Below are 20,946 nucleotides of genomic sequence, written 5' to 3'. Positions count from 1 at the left end.
AAATTAGGTGCCAAATTAGACCAACAACAGCTCTGTGACCACTTACGCTGTGTGTGATATTAGGTTTATTTTGTGGGCAAAGTCAACAACTTGACTTTCTACTTCCCATAAGAATGGAACCTGGATCAGAATGCAGATTGGAAGAACAGTTAACTTTAAACAAGAAAATATGTTTGTAAATGGAGGTCTTATCCTCTTCGAGTTACATAAATAATTTCATGTTTTCTATTGTGATCAGTCAATCAGAACAAACTAAAAATCATGAGTGAAAACTCTATAGAAGTTAAAAAGATCTTCAAGTGATATAATGCTTCTTGCGATTCACATAAAATGGAGAAAAGTAGCTGGTTTAAATAATTGCCATATTATGAAGCACGAGTATGTATCTACTCCCCACACACTATCTCATTATATGTTATTTCACATTTATGACAACAGTAAAACATCCACTATCAGACTATGCTGCATATTATCCACGTACATCTCACAATAACAAACGCTGAGGTACGAGGTGAGAGTAGCACTGGCTGTGATGGTTAAGTTTATGGTCAAGTCAATTTGGCTGGGCCATGATTCTCAGCAGTCTGGCAGTTTATGCATTAAATTATAATCGCATCTTGCCTTTGTTCCTTAATGATGAAATTTTGTAATTATGTAATGATTGAATTTCACAGTTATATAATGATAGTAATTTGGCAGTTATGTAATGATGCAGTCATCCTCAATTTTGTGATCCAATGTTGACATTCTCCAATTTCATGTAATGCTGATTTTTGAATAATGGCCTGGCCCTTGGAATCCAATTATATGGATAAGTGAAGTGAGAGTAGCGTAGTAGTAACTTTTAACTCATGACTTTTAGATCAAGATCTAAGTTTTCTATGAATCACTTTAACCAGTAAAATTTTAAGTATATTGTTCCTTCTACATAAGAAATTTCAGAATAGTTAATAATTATAACAGAAAATGTGACATTTTCCAATTGTACTACAGTTTTAACCAGTAAAATTCCCTAATCATGTAGACTTTGAAAATAATATAGATTATATTGATCATTAGTTGTAAAATACCATATATTTACAATATTTCAACTTGCAAATAAATTATTTAATGGGAAAAAATACCATTGATAATATTCACTAAGTGTTCCATTTTTATTCATTATGAAGTATGAATAATAATTTTAACTTATTCTACTTATTTAACTTATTTTATAACTGTACCTAATAATAAAGTATTTAGAATATAAATGTGCCTGAAAAAATATTAAAAGAAAAAAAAAACTCACTGCCATCAAGTCAATTTCAACTCAAAATGACCCTCATTGGGTGTCCAAGGCTGTCAATCTTTACAGAAGCAGACTTCCCCATCCTTCTTCTGCAGAGCAGCTGGTGGTTTCAAACCACTGACCTTTTGGTTAGCAGCCAAATACCTTAACCACTATACCACCAGAGCTCCTTATATATGCCTGAAGTAGTTATTAAATAAAAAGATTTTAAGCATTACAGCATTTATCCAAGTTTATAAGTTTTCAAAATATTAAAAATGTTCATGGTTTTCTGATTTTCATTTCTGCCGGGGCTTCTTATTTCTTTATAGTACATTTCCATAATTATTGTTTTTGACTTCTGGACAATGGGAGTATATATGTAATTTTTATGTGCAATTGAGTCAGCCTCTGACTCATGGCAATCCCATGCACAATGGAACAAAACTTTTGCTAGGTCTTATGTCCCGTCCCCCACCTCACCCCATACATTGGGGATTTTCTTCACTTGATGTTCTAGAAGTAGATCACCAGGCTGGTCTTCCTAGTCTGTCTTAGTCTGGAAGCTTCATTGAAGCATGTTTAGCATCACAGCAGAACACAAGCTTCCACTGACAGAAAGTGGTGGCTACTAAAAAAAAAAAAAAAAAATTCACTGCCATGGAGTCAATTCTGACTCATAGCAACTCCCTGGTGGCATAGTGCCTAAGGCATTTGACTGCTAAACAGAAGGCTAGTAGTTCAAACCCACCAGCCACTCTTCAGAAGGAAGGTTGGGCAATCTACTTCCATAGAGATACTGCCTCAGAAACCCAAGGAGGGGTCATTAGGAGTAGGGACCAACTTGAGGGCAGTGAGGTCTTTTTTTTTTTTTTTTTTTTTTTTTGGGGGGGGGGGATGTTTCTGAGGTAGTAAATCTTTATGGAAGTAGATTGCCCAGTCTTTCTTCCACAGAGTGGCTAGTGGATTTGAACTGCTAACCTTCCTGTTGTCAGTCAAATGCTTTAGGCAGTAGGCCAGCAGAGTGGTGGCTATACATGATCTAAATTGGTTGGGAGTTGAATTGAGGTCTCTGGCATGAAATATGAGAATTCTACCACTGAACCACAAATGTATAGATACATGTACAGTTATTTACTTTTTCAAAAAGGCAAAGAACATCTTTTATACATCCCAGAAGGATGCATTTTTCTTCATTTTAATTCAGTTAAATAACTGTACTTATCCAAAGCCAATGAAATACAAAATGTGCTTCTGAAACAAGGCCAAGAAGTCCATCTGTGTCTGTTCATTTCTCTGAGCTACCAATTCTTTAATTCCTCAAAATATTTTTCATCTCAAGTTTGACTATCTTCTTCACTAAACAAATAGACTGTTCCAACTTTCTCTAGCAATAGCTACTTTATTCTCTAAATTCCTTAAAAAAATCTTATTCCCAAAGCATTCGAAAATGTCTCCCTTCACTCTGAAACCATCACAGCAGGTGTTTAAATTATTGACATTATTCTTCCCTGCCCTTCTTTGCAACAATTTCAAAGACAGTATCTCAAAATTCATACTTATTTTTACATCTTCTATAAATTAGAGTATTTCAATAGATTTTATCAAACTTATTCTACTTTAGAGTTAGATATTTAGATATTTAATATCTAAATCCCTGCTACATTGATGGCAGGGAAAATTAATTATTTTCTTACTAAAGATGATGTATTTCCTATGTAACAGCTGGTTGTTATTTTTTAAAATTTCTTAACAAGTATTTTTTTTTTTTTTAACTTTTGAATTTAGTTTTACTAATAACTTGAAACTTACTTTGATAATCACTCCTTTGGAGAAAAGGCTTAATTTTTTGTAGTATATTTGATAGAACTATAATGTAGTTCTCTCTGTGTCTTTAATTATGGAACTTTCAGTAAGTCCTTAAACCAGTTAGTGTCTCAATGTTCTTATGTATAATACAAGGGAGTTAAATAGCATTATCTCTAAGATCTTATCTCATTTCAACAGAATTTTGTAATGTTTTCAATATGCTTGGTTTATTTCATTTACTTTTGTTTGTTATCTGCTACTTTTTTGATCATTATGTCTACATTTCTGTTCTTACCTGTTATCGTGTTATAGAAATATTTTTCCTGAACACATATACTTACTTCTTAATTATATTACACTTTGCAAATTTATGAACTGAAATATCCCCTTTTAATTATTCTACAATATTTTATGTAATGATTGCCTTTTTCTACTAAATCCTATTGTCTATATTCTTTCTTGCCCCTTCCCTGAAACCTCAAATATTAACATTGACTCAAAGTTCCTTAAAGTCTTACATATATTTAATAAGTGAGCAAGATTTATTTTACTTTATACTCAAATTACACTGAAAAGAGATGATAATCAAGGGATAAGGAAACTGACAGGACAAAATTTTACTTTATTCAAATTAGCTTAGACATGAACGAGTGATGTAGGATAATAAAAAGCAAATTTAGTAAATGTTAGTATGTAAAGAAGCAGCACATAATATGATGTTAAATGATTTTTATTGAATCTAGCCTTGCTTCATATTTCTAATTGACATTTTAGAAAAACAAAGGCAATACAGTAAATGAAGTTTTCAGAGGATTCTGAATCAGATTTATACCATGAAACACTGGAAAAAACAATGAAGGTCTGAGAAAAAGTAGCCAAACCTTGATAAAAAGTGACGGATATGATTGGGAGTCAGGTAGCAGAGAAATAAAAGAGAAGAAATTCAGAAATGTGCACTATAATAAACAGAAAGTGAAGAAGCTGAACAAAGAAAAGGAGGGGAGGAGAAGAAAATTCAAATAAACTAGACTTCATGAAAGATGCAAATTAGAGCGAGATCTGTTTAATGGACTGAAAATAAAAGACTATGTAACAAACTGAATCTCAATTTTCTTAATACTGTACCATTTATATTTCAGTCATATCTTAAAATTAGAGACATCCTAATAGAGTCTAGAGAAAAAGAAAAGAAAAATGATAAAAATGTAATAACCTAATAACTAAAAAAATCATTAAATAGTATCAGGAAAAGATTCCTACTAAAATTTGAAAAACACATTGTTAGCCATACTATATTTTCATGTCTTATAGGTTCAAGACTATAAAATTTGAAGATTGCTTATAGTTGTGAAAGAGGAATTGTGATAATGGGTGGCTAGATTTTGTCTTGGGCAGTGGTGCTTCTTCTCGCCCCACCTAGGTTCCCTTCTCCTCAGGTGCAGATACCACCCATCTGTCAGTGGAGGTTTGCATGTTACTATAATGCTAGCAGCGCAGTGCCTAAGGCACTTGACTGCTAACCAGAAGGCTGGCGGTTCAAACCCACCAGCCCCTCCTCGGAAGAAAAGTTGGGCAATCTACCTCCATAGTGATACTGCCTCAGAAACCCAAGGAGGGGTCGCTGTGAATCGGGTCTGACTCGATGGACGTAACAACAACATAATGCTGAACAGGTTTCACTGGAGCTTTCAGACTAAGAAAGACCTGGAGATCTACTTCCAAAAATCAGGCGATGATACCCCAATGGGTCAGACCAATGCCCTACCACTTCCTAGTGTGGACTACTGTTCACTAATAATTACTAAGCCAGTAAATCAAATCTACGGATTCCTTTGAGCATGAGGTCACATGAGTCAGAGACCTACTCAACAGCAGCTAACAACACATTTTGCCTTAATTTTCCGGTACACAGTATGCAGTTAGCATTCTGACTCCATCCAGTGATTAAAGATAATATTGATTCAATATAATAATAATAAAATTAAATATTGTTAATTGAGGTTTGCATTTCTTCATTTATGTTCTGAAGTTAAAATTTTATATAAGACAGGGATCTGAAGCTCTACACAGTTATTTTATTTTAAATAGTACATGTATGTTTATTGTTTTTAAACATACAACTCAGTTTTCCTACATGTCTTAATATATTCAAATAATATTCACAGGCAATTCTTGTTATGCTACCACTCAAATTTTACCTATTTGAAAAATTTTAGGAACTTTAGAACTATGAATTGTGAAATAACACATTTTTCATAACATCTATTTTAAATGTTATATATCTGAATTAGATTTTCCAATATATTCTCATATTGTTGATGCAGTCATTTATACCTCTGTTTTAAAAATGTCATATCCTGATGATTTTCAGACTTGTATGCAGCAATCTCTATGCTTTTATATTGCAAATCCCTGACAATCTGTTAGCAGCCTTTTTTATTTCAGTTATATGTAACTTTGTTCATAATCTGATGACTATGTAAAAGGTGCTTGGCTTTTCAAATAATAAATGAGAAAAAAAAAATAACAATCAAAAGCAATTTGTTATTGCTTGTGCTCTACTACTTACCAGTGTGGACTGCCATTTTTAGGCCAATAAATCAAATCTCAGGTGGTTAATAGAATCAGAAGCTACAAATGGAATTGATGTTTTGTTATAGTTTGGCATACAGTTTTTAGATAGATTGTTGTTGGTTGTGGTGTTATCATGTACTGTCAAATCAGCCCCAACTCATAGCAACCCCTCCTTGGGTTTCTGAGGCAGTATCACTACAGAAGTAGATTGCCCAACCTTCCTTCTGAGGAGTTGCTGGTGGGTTTGAACCACCAGCCTTCTGGATAGCAGACAAGTGCCTTAGGCACTATGCTAGATTGTAGACAAACATATTAGGAGGCTAAAAGCGTCTATAGGCAATGATCTATACTGAAAGGCCAGCATTTTTCAACATTGTCATGAATCTAATCCACAGGTCTTGTGTCTTTTGGAGTGTTACTTCACTCTCCATGCTTTTCAGAGTGCTACCTCTGGAAGGACTAAATGATTAGTATCTGGTATTGCCCATACACATTTGTTCTTTTCAAATATTAAATTTTAATTTCCTCCCTTTATGCTACACATATTAGCTTTGTAATCTCCACACTGCTTAGTCTATATTTTGCAAAGAGTGGGTACTCAAAAACTGGTAGGGAGGTAAAATCTCTGGTAAGATTTATGTTTCTAGAGTTTATGACTTTTTTTTTTTTTTTTTTTGCTTAGGTAAGAAAAGAACATACACACACGTATAGAAAATCTTGCTTTATGATTGAAATACAAAAGAATAAAGCATTCATAGGAAATACTTTCACACAAAATTCCTTAAAAATACCATAGTCGAAATTATGAAAATAAAATTTGTAGCTTCTCTAAACAAAATTATTTTGGATTTTTTGAAATATATTTTGTAGATATTTTGTTATACAATAACATTTCTGAATGGGTACTCATATTTGAATTAAAGAGTTACTGTATTTGGTGGTCTTTTTTATCATTAGAGCATTCATCTACAACACTGTCATTGCTTTATGTAATCATTTTGTATTTAATCAAACTCAATAAATAAAAGTTCTATTTTATTTCAGAAGTATTTTGAGTATAGCTAGTATCAGGTACTCAAATAAACATGTATTAAGAATTATGAAAGGGAGAGACATTATAATATAAATGTTTCACACTGATTTACATTAATAAGTATTCGTAAAATGATGGAGAGATTTAAAAAAATGAGTAGATAGGTATATGATAGCTAGATGTAGCGAATAACTTAAAGGCAATTAATTATTCACTGCATGAAAAAACATAGTGTATTATTTTAGAACCCAATCTGAAATTATAAAATTTCCATGCAGTTATAAATTACGATCATAGGTCTTAATTTTGGGGTATATATTATCCTGTATTCACAAGATAAACAATGGTACAACTTCACTGATTCTAAGAAAAAAAGAGCAACACGATGTAAATTTGAGAAAGATTAGGTGACATTTATGAATGTGTTACATAACAACATATTTTATTTTGAATAGGCTAAGACCTAAACCATAATACTTTCTATTAACTATAAATAATATGAAGAATTAGATGGTTGCAAACAGATTAACATGAGTGAATGCCTTTTAGGAAGGACCATATATGTAGTCCTTTTATAAATGCATCATTTTAAGATGATCCATTCAAAATTGTTACCTGTCCAGCCTGCATGATGAGCAAAGTAGAAGCATGTAGACAAAACAGGCTGGTTGTCCTCTGCACAGCTCATTTTAATATCAATCTAGTTGAGTCTTAGACTCCAAGCTTAAACACATGCTAAATTTAATACACATCTTCTGACTTTTTTGTACTTAATGATACTTGTAATCTGTAAAGAATTATAGTATCAATAATTATAATTTGATGTTGTCTAATATGTAAATAAAATTTAAAATAGAGTGCCCTCCTTCCTGAACTATTTGTAGAGTATATTTCATAAGGTAAATACAGAAGACCTAGGAGAAAATATCACAACCTTATGAAGATATGGCTCAAATTACAGTCTGCATAATTCATCAACCCCAAGCTGAGCATGTATAAAGGAACAGATAACTAATAAAAAATAAATTACTAACAACTCTATAAACTATTTCACTCTTTAACACATAAGAAAATATTTTAAATAAAACTAGAATTTATATAAAACATATGCTTATTCCAAAATCATAAATTGCCAGTATGACAAAGAGAACTTGTTTGCTAGGCTCATCTTTATTCCAAACTAAGGTTACTTTGTTTGCTTTCCAGTTACCTAATTATTATATAACTTTTAATGCATGGAAGAAAATGCTTACTTGTATATTCAATGAGTCTTTTTTTTTTATAATCTAATAGGAAAATTTGATTTTCTAAGTCCAAAATAAGTAATAACAGGTCAACTTGAGACCAGACATTATTAAGTAGAAGTAAATATTTTAATTTACATAATTAAATTCAAATCTTACCCTTTCACTATATTTTCTTTTAGAGATCAGAGTCTTAAAAATTGGGTCAATTTTTTGAAATCCATATTATGATAACATAAATAATCTTTAAAGTATGATGGGGCAATCTACTTCTGTAGTGATACTGCCTTGGAAACCCAACGAGAGGTCGCTATGAGTCAGGTTTGACTCAACAGCACATAACAACAACAATAACAACAACATACAAGTGCTATTAATTAATAAGTTGTAATTTAAATAGTTCCATGTACATCAAAATGCTCACTGATAATAATTCCATAAGAATCAACAATGTTAACTCAGTCTATCAGGTGATTTAACTAAAAGACAATGTACTTAATGAAAACAAAAAATTCAAATAAACTTAACATTAAAATAATGTGTCACATATTTGCTTCAACAAAAGATTAATAGCATTAGTTATTAACAGAGGAAAATGTCTCCCAGCCAAAAGAGTTGGGAAAATGCTAAGTTAAACAAACCTAGTCGTTTGTTCATCTCCTTTAAAGATACAGAAAGAATTCTTCAAAGGCTTTTCAGAGCCTTTCATACATTTAATAGTGAAACTCTTAAGAGGAAGTTCTAGTAGAGTTTTCTTGACTTTATTTGATCATAGAACTCTCAAGTTTTTTGTTTTGTTTTGTTTTGTTTTGGGGCATTAAAAAAAAAGAAAAGAAAAGAATTGGCATCCCCCCAGGAACAGCTATCATATGATGTTTTGTAAAAGCTGCCTTATGATATGTTAAAATATGTTTATATTATGTGAACATTATGAAGGGTGCCACATTTAATCATTTCTGTTCTTGTTCAAATTCTTTACGGTCTCTTGGAAAAGTTAGGAAAAGCATTGTGTTGGAATATTTCACACCAAAAATAACCTGGAGTTGTTTCCTCCACACTGACATTTTATATCTTGATAGGATAATTTAATATTAGAGTAACAATTCATGCTTCTTACACAGAAGTAATTTGGCAAACTCATATCTAAAGAAGATAGGTTAGAACTAGAAAGCAAGCACTATATGGCCTTTAAAATATAAAATATTTACACTTACTTTTCATATATTTTTCATAAGCTTCATTAGTCTGTTTCAAAGAGAATTATGATTTAAAATAACAAATAGAAGAGAGTAATCAGGCTGCTTAGAGACAGGCAGCCTGACAAGTGATAACAAAGAAGAAAAAACTTCAGAAATGGATACTTGAAATAAGCAATGATAGCAATTTGAGAAAATTTCAACTGTGATTTATTCATGTATGAATAAATTCACAATTATTCATGTTTGTAGCAGGAACTGCCAACTACATACCCAATAACATCTCATTTTCTTACTTGCAAAGGAACTCTGAGGTGGGAGATTAAAAAACACATCTGCAGCCTCTCTCCCAGCTAGGAAGCCAAGTAAAATAATTCTAGCCAATAAGACACAGGTAGAGAAAGCATGTCCTTTTTGAATACAAAAGGAATATTTTTTGTCTTTTGCCCTTCACCTTACTCCTTTCATTTTGCCCGGGACACAGATATGATGGCTGGAGTTGCAGTGACCATCCTGCAACTATGAGAATGAAAGCCTCATTCTAAAAATGGTGGAGCAGAAAGATAGAAGGTGCCAGGTTCCTTGATGTCTGTCCTTCACTAGCTGTTCTGGTTTTTCTCTCTATTTATTTAAGCAACTGTTTTGTCAAGTTTCCTACTACCCACAGGTGATTCTATTCCTACTAATACAGACTGAACCTATTACTGAACTTTTAGATATTTGATTTTTATGATGTTACTGAGAGACCTTAGGAAACTGAATTCCTTTTTTTAATTTTTGTTTAAAACTTATATAATCAGGAAAGAATATATCATGGTTAAAAGTTTTCCACATAATGAATTATTTATTTACTTATTTATTTATTCTCAAATTCAAGTGATAGTGGCTCAATAATTCAGAAATCATCAATATCTATAATGACTCTTCTATAAACAAGTTTGGTAAATAACTGTTTTCTTTCGTGTATTTCCTCTTTTTCATAGACATTTTAATATGCAGTTAATTTTAAAAAGGCATGCTAATTGCATAAGTATCAAATTATTCCAATATGCAAGAAGGCTAAGTTGTCATTTACCTTTAGAATTCAAAGGTTCAAATATTCTTAACAATGACCAAGTCTTTGTCTTTGCTGTCAAGGCTCTACAATCTTGCTATTATCTTCCACATATTCTCCTCATACACATAAATACATTCTCCGTTGACTATCCCCTAGTCACCTTTATGATCCTTCACTTGAGTGTGTTATGTATTAGTGGTGTGTAGAGCCAGATCATACTGGCTCTCGAGAGCCAGTTTTGCACCTTTCTTCCCAACTCTGCATTCAGTGACACTCTGTTGGTAGTTTCATACTCCTTAGCAAGAGTATTTCTAGCATGAAGGTTGGCAAATGTTAAATTTCAAAGCCTCTCTCCACCATAGGCAGTTATTAAACAAACATCATCACACCTAAGAACAATACACGTCATGTTAAAAATAGTATGCTTATATTGTTCATTAATTAACCTTGACATGGTTGAGTTTGACATTGTTTATCTGATAGGATTAGTACCAGAAAGTGAACAGATCTACAGAGTGAAGTACCAAGAGTATCTGTGTATGAATGCTATAATAATATGCTGTTGAACATATTATTTAGTGGCTATAAATGGATCAGTAGGGCTCAATGAAATGGTAACAATGAACAGTTCCGTTGATTTGCAATTGATTAATGGAAATAAATTTCAATTCTTGCAATTTTTCCTAAAAATGTAAACTTGAAGAAAATTAAATCTATCTTAACTACCAATGTATATCTAAACCAAAACACAAACCAAACTCACTGCTGTCAAGTCAGACCCGACTCATAGTGACCCTTCCTTGGATTTCCAAGGCAGTATCACCACAGAAGTACATTACCCAATCTTTCTTCTGGGGAGTGACTGGTGGGTTTGAACCACCAGCCTTCTGGTTAGCAGTCAAATGCCTTAGGCACTACACTACCAGAGTTCCTCAATGTATATCTAGAAATAGTAAAATAATAAAATTCCTCAAAATTAGGGTTTCCTGCTGACTCCCATTAGTAGTAGTCATTTAATGTTTATATTAGAAAAATAAGTAGTCAATTAATATTATCAACAAGCTAATGTCAGATCCTTATGACCTATTCTAATTCTGAGAAATATTTTATACATAAATTGTATATTGTAACTTACTTCAGTTATTTATTTAAACTAAGAATTTTGATATAAAAATCTTATTATAACTCTGTATTGATCATTTTAAGATTTCTGAAGGAAAGTCATTATGTTTGATGCTATAAAATACAGACTTAACTTTATAAATCTCAAAGTAAAAGAAAAAACGTAATTCTACACTGAAACCTCAAATACATTATAAAGCTATACAATAGTTTTTATATGCTTTCATTAGGTTCCTGTCGTTTTTCCCAAAACACCCAATTATCCAATCAATTAAATTAAGAGTGGCTTTAAATTTGAAATAATAAGGAAAATGGCTCTAATATCAACATGGCTTAAGAAACCATAGGCTTTCCTATAAATTCATTTCTTACCAAAATAGTTCTTTGCAAATAAAATAGAAAACTCTAAAAAAAAAAAAAAAAAAATTAAATAAATGAGCACAATTTACATTGGTAGAATGCTCCCTTAATTAAGACTCTCAGATCTGAGGTAAGTGGTTATCTTGCAAGACACTTGCCAAGGATTTTAAAAGCGGTAAGTCCAGAATTAAAAGGCCTATGGCAGACTGTCCTCAAATCAGCTAGGTGGTCATGTAGTTTCTTGAAGCTAGCATTTAAATGGTAGGTAGCATTTGACTTTTTACTATCATTTAGACACTCTAATTTATATACTTAGTATAAGCATAACTAAATTATACAAAAATAGCAAACCAGCTACCACTATCATGCAAGGTAAATGAGGTTTTTTTCCTTTCCTCATTGAATTTTGAACTATAAAATTAATATTAATATGAGTTTTCACAAAGTTTAATAATTTTGGACTTTCCATTTTTCCAACTAAGTATTTTTTTTAAAACTAAAGACACTATATCATACCAAATGTATCAAGAAGGATATTTTAAAAATTACGTGTACATACTATAGATGCAATTTAATATCTAAAATAACTGAAATATGTTTGGGAAACATTTGGTATTTTTGTTTTAAATTAAATTATATTAATTACCAACTATTAAAATAAATATTTAAAATGTTTAACAGATGGAACTATTAAACATTATCTCTAATGTATGTTCCTAATTAAAATTTTTGATGTCCTAATTGAAAATTGAAATCTAATATGGAAATTTTGAAATGAAAATACATTTGCCTGAGTGTAAACCTAGTTTTTGCATCACCATATAAAGCAAAATTTCCACTAGTGCCAAATGTGTTTTATTTATAAAGTTACTTAAATGATACCAGTTTCCAAAACATATCTTCAGTCTAGTGAACCACTAAACTTATATTGAAACACACCTCCCCACAGACCACCCTTGTCCATAGCATCAATAGTAAGGGAAGCAGGGAAACACTTACCTAATTTTATTATGTTAAAATAATATGCAGGTGCATATTCTGAACCAACTTAGATGACAGTTGTAGCCCTATTCTGTTTATAATGTTTATCATGCCAGTAACATTAAAACCTACAATTTCACCTTTGCTTCAAATATTAAGTCCACCAATTTAATATAAAATTTATTATAAACTTATTTATTTATTTTTATCATCTGAGCTATAATCAGAGACAGGGGCACATGGAAGTGGGAAATGTAAAATTGATTTAGAGTTAAATACCTATCTTAAAGAGTAACAGGAAACTATGTTATAACCAGGTTGGGGGAAAAAATCACTTGTTATACAAATTATAAGGTATTAGAACTAAAAGTATATTTCAGTCAGATACACATTAAATAAAATAGAATAATGATTTTATATTTTAACAATGCAAATGTTTATAGTTACTCAGTAAAGATTTTGTTATAAATTAAATAAGCTTAATTTCTGGGCTTGAAACTAGGTATAAAGTTAGTGTATTTCTAATAGAGATAACTTCACATTTTCATAGTGTTCCTCATTATAAAGCAGAGTTAACTAAAAGTATTTACAACAATAGGTATTGGAAACCGATAGTTTGTATGTCATTTGTTTTCCTAATTCTGTTAATATTCAAAACAGATTCTATCAAGCTCTTTCTATCCAAATATCATTCATATATGTGTATATATATATATATATATATATATATATATATATAGCAATTATCATTACTATTTGCGAGAGCCATGATATTTTTCCTTAAAAAAAAATAAAACCAACAGGATTGATATGAAAACAGTTTAACTTGAATGATGTAATTATGTAATGAAATGTAAAAAATTATAGCAATTAAGGTGTTGTGACATGCTCTAATGAATGAAGTTACACTGGTTGATGACACTGTATCTCCTACTCATTAATTATTTGGATAGACTGCATTATTTTACACTGTATGAAGAAATAGAGTCATAAATTACTACCAAAAAAATTCCTACTCATATATTTTCATTTCATGTTGACATTTCTCTCACATCCATGAATTATGCCAAAAACATCAAAACCATACCAGTAGCAACTTTATTCTCCAGAAACACTCTGTGTGTTTCTATATTACAATTTGCTGCTAGTAATTTTCAGAAGAAGAGAGTTAGCATTTACACAGAGTAGGTTTATCAAGCAAATCTGCATGTGCATGGTTTGCTAATAACGTTCGTTCTCTAAATGCCCAACTGATTAGAAATACTTTTTTTTTTAACTTTTCCTGTTTAGATCTAACGAAAAAGGTATATACATCTTAAGGTTAGCAAATAAAGTGACACAAATTCCTTTTCTGTTTTCTTCTAAATTGTTTTCCTCAGAACAACCTTCCTCCATAGTATAAGTCAGAATGAAAAATAATATCATTAGCATTAAAAAAAGGGAAACATCTCTAGCTAGCCTCATTTGCTTGAGGCAGGGGAGGAAGAATACACATCTATTCGTTCCATTATGAAACCATAAAAATAGTTATTAAAGAATAAAGGTAATAAATTCATCTCTTTATGGTTCTCACATATAGCCTGGCTGTAGTTGTCATGCAATATATATCAGTTTTCTTTCTTTTCTCCCTCAACAACTCTCCATACATATTGACAAACCCAATCAGAAAAGACTAATTAGGAAAACCTCCTTCTGAAAAAAATGCTCTTAGAGAATCTATAATAAAAGAACAGCATTATCCAAGTTATCACTTTAGTGATTTAGATCTTATGAATAAAGGAAAAAAAAAAAAAAAACCACTTATCTATTCCTCTATATTTCTGAAGACATATTTTTAGGAATAGTATGCCCTCAGTCATGGTACAAAGACATATGGGGAAAAAAATAAACTTAAGTGAATATTTCTTTATTCTTTCATTATCTTTGTTTCATTCATTTCATGCACAGACTCCATTGTTTCAAGGTAAATGTGTAAATGAATGTTTTGGCCTCTCTTGATGAGATATGATGGATTACAATATTTTACAAAGAACATTGTTAAAGAATGTAGAAAACCACCCATTTTCCTAGGATAGCTTCAAGTTGAATTTTTTTTCCTAGATGACTGAGAAACTTCCTAAAAAGTCCAAGAGAACAGTCTCTCCCATGACTGTGGAAAGACAGGCACAATTTTGTTTTGTGAATTCACACAGACAAAAGCTGGGAAGTAGCTTCTTACAAGTAATTGGCATTATACTGCAGCTGTGGAAAAAGCAGCTACATAGAAACTTAACAATTGCAAAACAGAAGAATAAGGGCACTTATTTATTTATTTATTTTAAAAAAGAAAAAGCCTGATTCTTATCTTGTTAGTTTTTAAGAGTCACCTGAAGGAATTTCTATCTTATGGTCCAAAAATTAAAAAGAAAGAGCTTAAAAAGTGGACAGAAATAAGCCGTTCATAGTATTGTTCTTATCCCATTCCCTTCTGAATCCAAATTAACTGTTCACAAATACATTAAGAGGCATGGCAGAATTCACTACACTTTACCTTTCCCAATATTTAAATGAAAATAGAAAACAATTTCTTACATGGCTACAGCTTTTCCTTGGGAGATGCACAGTATATACACACATATAACACACATATAAACATCAAGATGTATATGTGTGTATAGATGTATGTGTGTGTATGTATGTATGCCTGTGTGTAGGTGTGTGTGTATAATATATATTTCACAAATATTAAAAACAAAGTAACCAATTTTTGGTAGAAAAGGTAGTAATTTAATAAGTATTGAACTTAAAGTTTTCAGCATTCCTAAGTTTCTTAATGAACCCTAATGCAGTAAATAATTATAATTAATTCCTGTGGTTTACTGAACTAGATATTGTGGAGTATCTAAATTAAAACAAATTAGCATAAGATGATGGTAGTTCTCAACAACTAATTGGTTGAGATAATTATCAAGTGAACACATTTGCAACAACTAGAGAATGAAGCAGTGTTTTTGCCTCCAGCTTTTGAAATTAATTCTGTTGACTGAGGCAAGGAAAGACATACAGCCAAATAAGTTTTCTACGGGTTATGAAAAACAATAATAGATATTAAATGTATGCTTTTCCATTTACTCTAAACTCTTTTGGCCTAGCAATCAAGAAAAAAAATAGTTTTATGAAAAAAATTAAGTTGAATAGAGATGTGAAAACTTCTGACAAGATACTGAAGCACGATTATTCTAAAAAGAAAATACTAACAAACATTTGATGATATTTAAATTATAGAAGATTATAGAAGCACATTAATTTCAAATTTGTAAAGTAAGCCTTTGTCTTACTTTATTTTTCTCCTCAGATCTTTTATTCCTGTAAATGTTTAGGATAATTACAACACTGAAAATGTGGAAAATATGTTTAATCTCTCCTGAAAATGGGGATTCTTTTCTTAATTTTAGACAGGTATCAATCAAGATCCCAATCGCCTCAATTATTTAACTTAGTTTCAATTGGTTTGGTTCAATTAATGATACAAACTAAGATTTTTTTTCTGAGTTTGTGATACTTATTTATTTTGCAACCATAAACATTACTAAAATTATTAAATATAGAAAAGTGCATTATATTATAACTGATTTACCAAAAACCAGTTGCTTATTGTGGAAGTGGCCTAATCTCCTGTGGATACATTGAGTTCATAGTTTGAAAGCACATTAAATTTTATTCAACAATGAATTTTAGATCCATAATTTTGGAAAAAAAATGTTAATTTATAATCCATTTTAATAATCACTTTCATATGCATGAAAGGCATATTTCAAAATGGCACCCATTTAGAATGAATTTTTAGTAAATTTCTAGAAAAATTACTAGATGAGAACAAAAGATGGGTTTTCCTACAATTTATATTACTAAAAAATACTAAAATATCTAAGTAAAATGCATGTGAAATTTTGCTGTAGATAGGTAAAACTGAAATGATTCTCTGTGTAAGAGGTGGGAAAAATCAGCTGCAAGTCACAGAACAAAATTGGTATTTCATTTTGTGTGACAATGGTCTTATTGACAACAGATTAGTTTAACATGGAACATCCCACCAAAACAGTTACCCATTTTTAAGTCCATAATAATTCATTGTTGCCTTTCCCCATGCATTAAATGTCACCCATCACTGTGACAGGATTATAAAAGCTACTTCACATTAGTTAGGAGTCAAGACCAAAGCTGTTAAGACCAAGTGCTTGGACATGGTTTTCTAAACTCAGTTAAACCATGAGAAACACTATGTTCAGAACAACTTTGCCTCTGAGCTCTGAGAGAAATACAGAATATTTTTTTTTAAGTATAAGATCTCTCAGGAATGCAATAGCCTGTCATTTGAGATCATAATATTCTAATATTATAAAAATCATGCAAGATAATGCAATACAAAAACACACAAGAAATTCCTGTATTATTTTTAGTGTACAACAAAATGAATGTTGTGTACTTAACACACTGATTATTCTTTGATAAGAAGGCCATATTAGTCAATAGTGCTTGGCTTTTTTTTTTTTTTTTTTTTTACCCTTTTACCTATACTGATTTGTTCATTTTAGTTGCCTAAGAAATTTTTGTTTAATAATATTCTTACTACAAAATTTGGTATAATATTATATTTTCGGATCCAGAGTTTATATGTAAATTTAAAATGTCAATCTTAGAATAAAATATGTAATATTGTTTTGCTTATAAATAATTACTAAGGTTATATCAATCCTGTTGGAGAAAAAAATAAATGTACTATTATTCCCTTCTTTTCATTTCAGTTCTTCATTTCTTTATAGTTAAGAACCCTAGACCAAGATTCATAAGCTGGATCTTAGAATATTTCTGATTTTCCTAGAGACAGACATCTATAATTTAATTTTTAAAAAATTCTCTCATATCTATGGGAATTTAACTCAATTCATTTTATAAATGATATGTACAATTTCTGCTGTTTAATAAAGGAAATATTTGAAGCAAGGTGAAAACACTATTCATCAGTATAAAGAGTAGGGGGCTTAACCAACTTTTTATATGACTACCTGCTATGGCTACACAATTATACCTATTACAAAGAAAAATTAAAAAGAAAGAAGAGGGAAAGGTTTGGGGGCTGTTATAACTAAGTACAACCCATGTGCTAAGAGTTTATACCTTGCTATCTTCTTTTCCCCAAACATAAATGCCATGAAACCATACCATGGGTAAAATCTTGTTACTTGCTTTCATTTTCTAGTGGACAAGATTTCTTCCTAGTCCTTTAACAGCCAAGAGCTATTGTTAGGATGTCTGGGATAAGGCCATTCTATGTATAGAATGCCATAATCCAGGTTCATCTTATTCTTCAAATATGGGTTCTCAGGTAATTCAGATAAGCATGCTGATTATGTCATAAAGCTATTAAAATGCAGCTACTTTTAAGAGGCCATATACTATAAAATCATACTAACAAAAAATAAATAAAAACAATAAGGGTGTATATTCCTTCCTTAATATTGGCTAAAACAATATAAAACATTTAGTAAAGATTTCTTAGGTGGCCTTTTTAGGTATTTTTCTTTTAAAATAGAGGTGAGGGAAAATTTTTAAAAGGACTCACAAAAACACCCTAATTTCAAATCCAGTGTAAAAGATTATAAATTCTAGAAATTATTATTAGATCTTAATTTGTCATAACATTACCTCATCATATTGTTACTACTGTCACAGAGCAAATATTCAATAAGCCCCAAATTTGGTATTCTAGTGAAAACTAACAATCTGTTAAATGGTTTATTTCCTTTAGAGTTGTCTGTTTCTCTCCGGTGAAAATTATTATATATATTACAAGTCAATTTTCAGGAAAATAAATGTAAAATACATGGCAGTATTAAAAAATTTAAGATAACTATAAAATGTTTCTGTAAATGACATTCAAGAACAGTAGGTATTTAGAGTCAGAAATAAATACTTTACTACTCTGTCACAGTAGCAAAAGTGGAAGACCATGCCAGAATAGATTTGGTGGATCAAATTCATTTAAGTTAAGAGGTTCAGTTTAGATTTCAAAGCATTTCATTCAAGAATTTTTAATCCGTTTTTGTTTATTTTTAACTTGGCAATTGGTTTTAAAATTATAATTTTACTTTTCGGAATTGAACAATATAGTCTGAGAGAAAATAAAGAATATTTATTCCTATATTAAGTATTACTTGACCAAAAATATCTAATATTATTAATTATTTAATACAATGAAATCTAACATTATTTAGTAAATATGTATTAATTTGCTCAAAAATGGAGACTCTGGACTCAATTTTTTTCAATATGAAATAATTTGCTTTCAGATTGTTCAATAGGAAGCTGGAATAGTATAAATTTTAAATCCATTCATTGACTAACTGTTGACCAGAAAGGAACTGTAACATTCCAAAATTTAAAGATACAAAAAAATGACACACTGTCACTGAGTTTACATTCTAAAGAGAGTGACATGAATATTTTTCTTTTATATAATAAAATCAATATAGGATTCCATATTGATCTATGCAGGTTTATCAAAGTGATAGCTACCAAAATATTTTGCAAATTAGCTAAGTACATATTTCTACTACCTATCTCTATTTGCAAATAAATAAATAAATAAAGCTAGAAAACAATCTATATGTTTCCTTATTTGCTTTTGAATTTAATTTCATAAGATTTGGATTAAAAAAGTTATCCAAATTATTTAAAATTCCTAATATAAATTTGAAGAAAATACTAACAAAACAAAGGCTTTGTTTAATATCTTCAGAGAAACTACCATTTGAGTAAGCTTGATAGATTCCTGCTCTTCCTACAAACCTTTGTTAATTTGATTTAAGAAGGAATAGGTGTACTTGCAGACATCAATGAACGTTCGTTTTTTCCTATATTTTGTAGTTTTTCTGTCTTTCTTTCTTTATTTTGTTCTCTAGGTAGGGTGTAGTGATCTCTAGCCTTTGGGTCACTTAAACTAAAACCTTAGAACTTATTTCTCTGAATGTGAGGAATAGATGGCTTGTGTTAAAGAAACTAAACCAAACCCAATGCCACAGAGTTGATTCTGACTCAGTGACCTTATGGGGCAGAGTAGAACTGCCCCACAGCGTTTCCAAGGCTATACATCTTTAGGGAAGCATACTGCTTCATCTTTTTCCCTTGGAGCAGCTGGTGGGTTCGACCCACTGACTTTTTGGTTAGCAGCCGAATGCCTTAACCACTGCTTCACCAATGTTCCTTATGGCTTGTGTTAGTCACTATAAAAAGGATGTATATAACCCCAAAATTCTAAAAAATTAGAAGACTTTTCACAGAAAATAGAAATGGATTTAAAAGACTATGAACTTCATATTCCAAATGCTCTGGAGAATCTCAAACTTCAAATAAAAATTTAACAGCATCTAGCCTACAGCTTCAAATGTTCTATGGATATATAGTTTTGCTACTAATTTTTATGCAGATACAACTGACAGTTGTCTTAAGGACTTAAGAGTTAATATTGTGTCAATTAGTAGAAAATAACAAATTTATGTAATATTTATGTATAACTTTATCAGAAATGTTATGCTTGTAGTATAATTGATTTTCTTATTCTTTTAGAATAGTGAACTAAACTTTTTTTAAAGGTTAGGAAAAAATACATGATTTCATTGGAAAAGAGTGTAAGTCCGAGAAAGCACAAATATGTTTAATGGTATATTTATCAGAAGAATCTATCCAGTGTAACTGAAATAAAACCCACATTTTTAAATTTGGATAAGGCACAAACATATACATAGTTAATAAATTACAAGCATTTTGTTGTTGTTGTTGTTGTGTGTCGTCGAGTCGGACCCAACTCATAGTGACCCCTCCTTGGGTTTCCAAGGCAGTATCACTAGGGAAGTAGATTGCCCCGTCTTCCTTCCGAGGAGTGGCTGGTGGGTTTCAACCACCAGCCTTCTGGTTAGCAGTCAAGTGCCTTAGGCACTATGCTACTAGAGCTACCAAGCATTTTATCAACATGAAAAATTATATGTAAGATTCTAATTAATTTTGGATTCTGAGCTATCTTCTAGATATGTCTTAGAATATAAAAATTGAAAGAATATCATGAATATAAGACCTGCAAGGGCATTGAAATACAAGTTTTGAATTGTGAGGTACAATTATAATCTTTCAATTAAGGTGAAAGTAAAATCAGTTGAAATTTTAATAGTGTGATAAGCCTATGTGAAAAACGACTACAAATTTCAACTTCAGAGTATGAATAAGATAGAAAATCAAGTTAGACTGAGCTGAAACATACATTTTAAAAG

General features: G+C 30.8%; 1 protein-coding gene across 1 annotated transcript in view; it reads right to left on the bottom strand.

Moving 5' to 3' along the window:
- GRIK2 (glutamate ionotropic receptor kainate type subunit 2) overlaps positions 1-20,946 on the bottom strand; it is a 944,667-nt gene that overhangs the window by 206,788 nt on the left and 716,933 nt on the right. The gene's annotated exons all lie outside the window — the stretch shown is intronic.

This window comes from Orycteropus afer, unplaced genomic scaffold (genome assembly GCF_000298275.1).
Source record: "Orycteropus afer afer isolate SDZICR_OR568_19922 unplaced genomic scaffold, OryAfe1.0 scaffold00087, whole genome shotgun sequence".
NCBI lineage: Eukaryota > Metazoa > Chordata > Mammalia > Tubulidentata > Orycteropodidae > Orycteropus > Orycteropus afer.
Note: the sequence above shows the minus strand (reverse complement) of the source record. Positions and strands in the feature narration are given on the sequence as shown.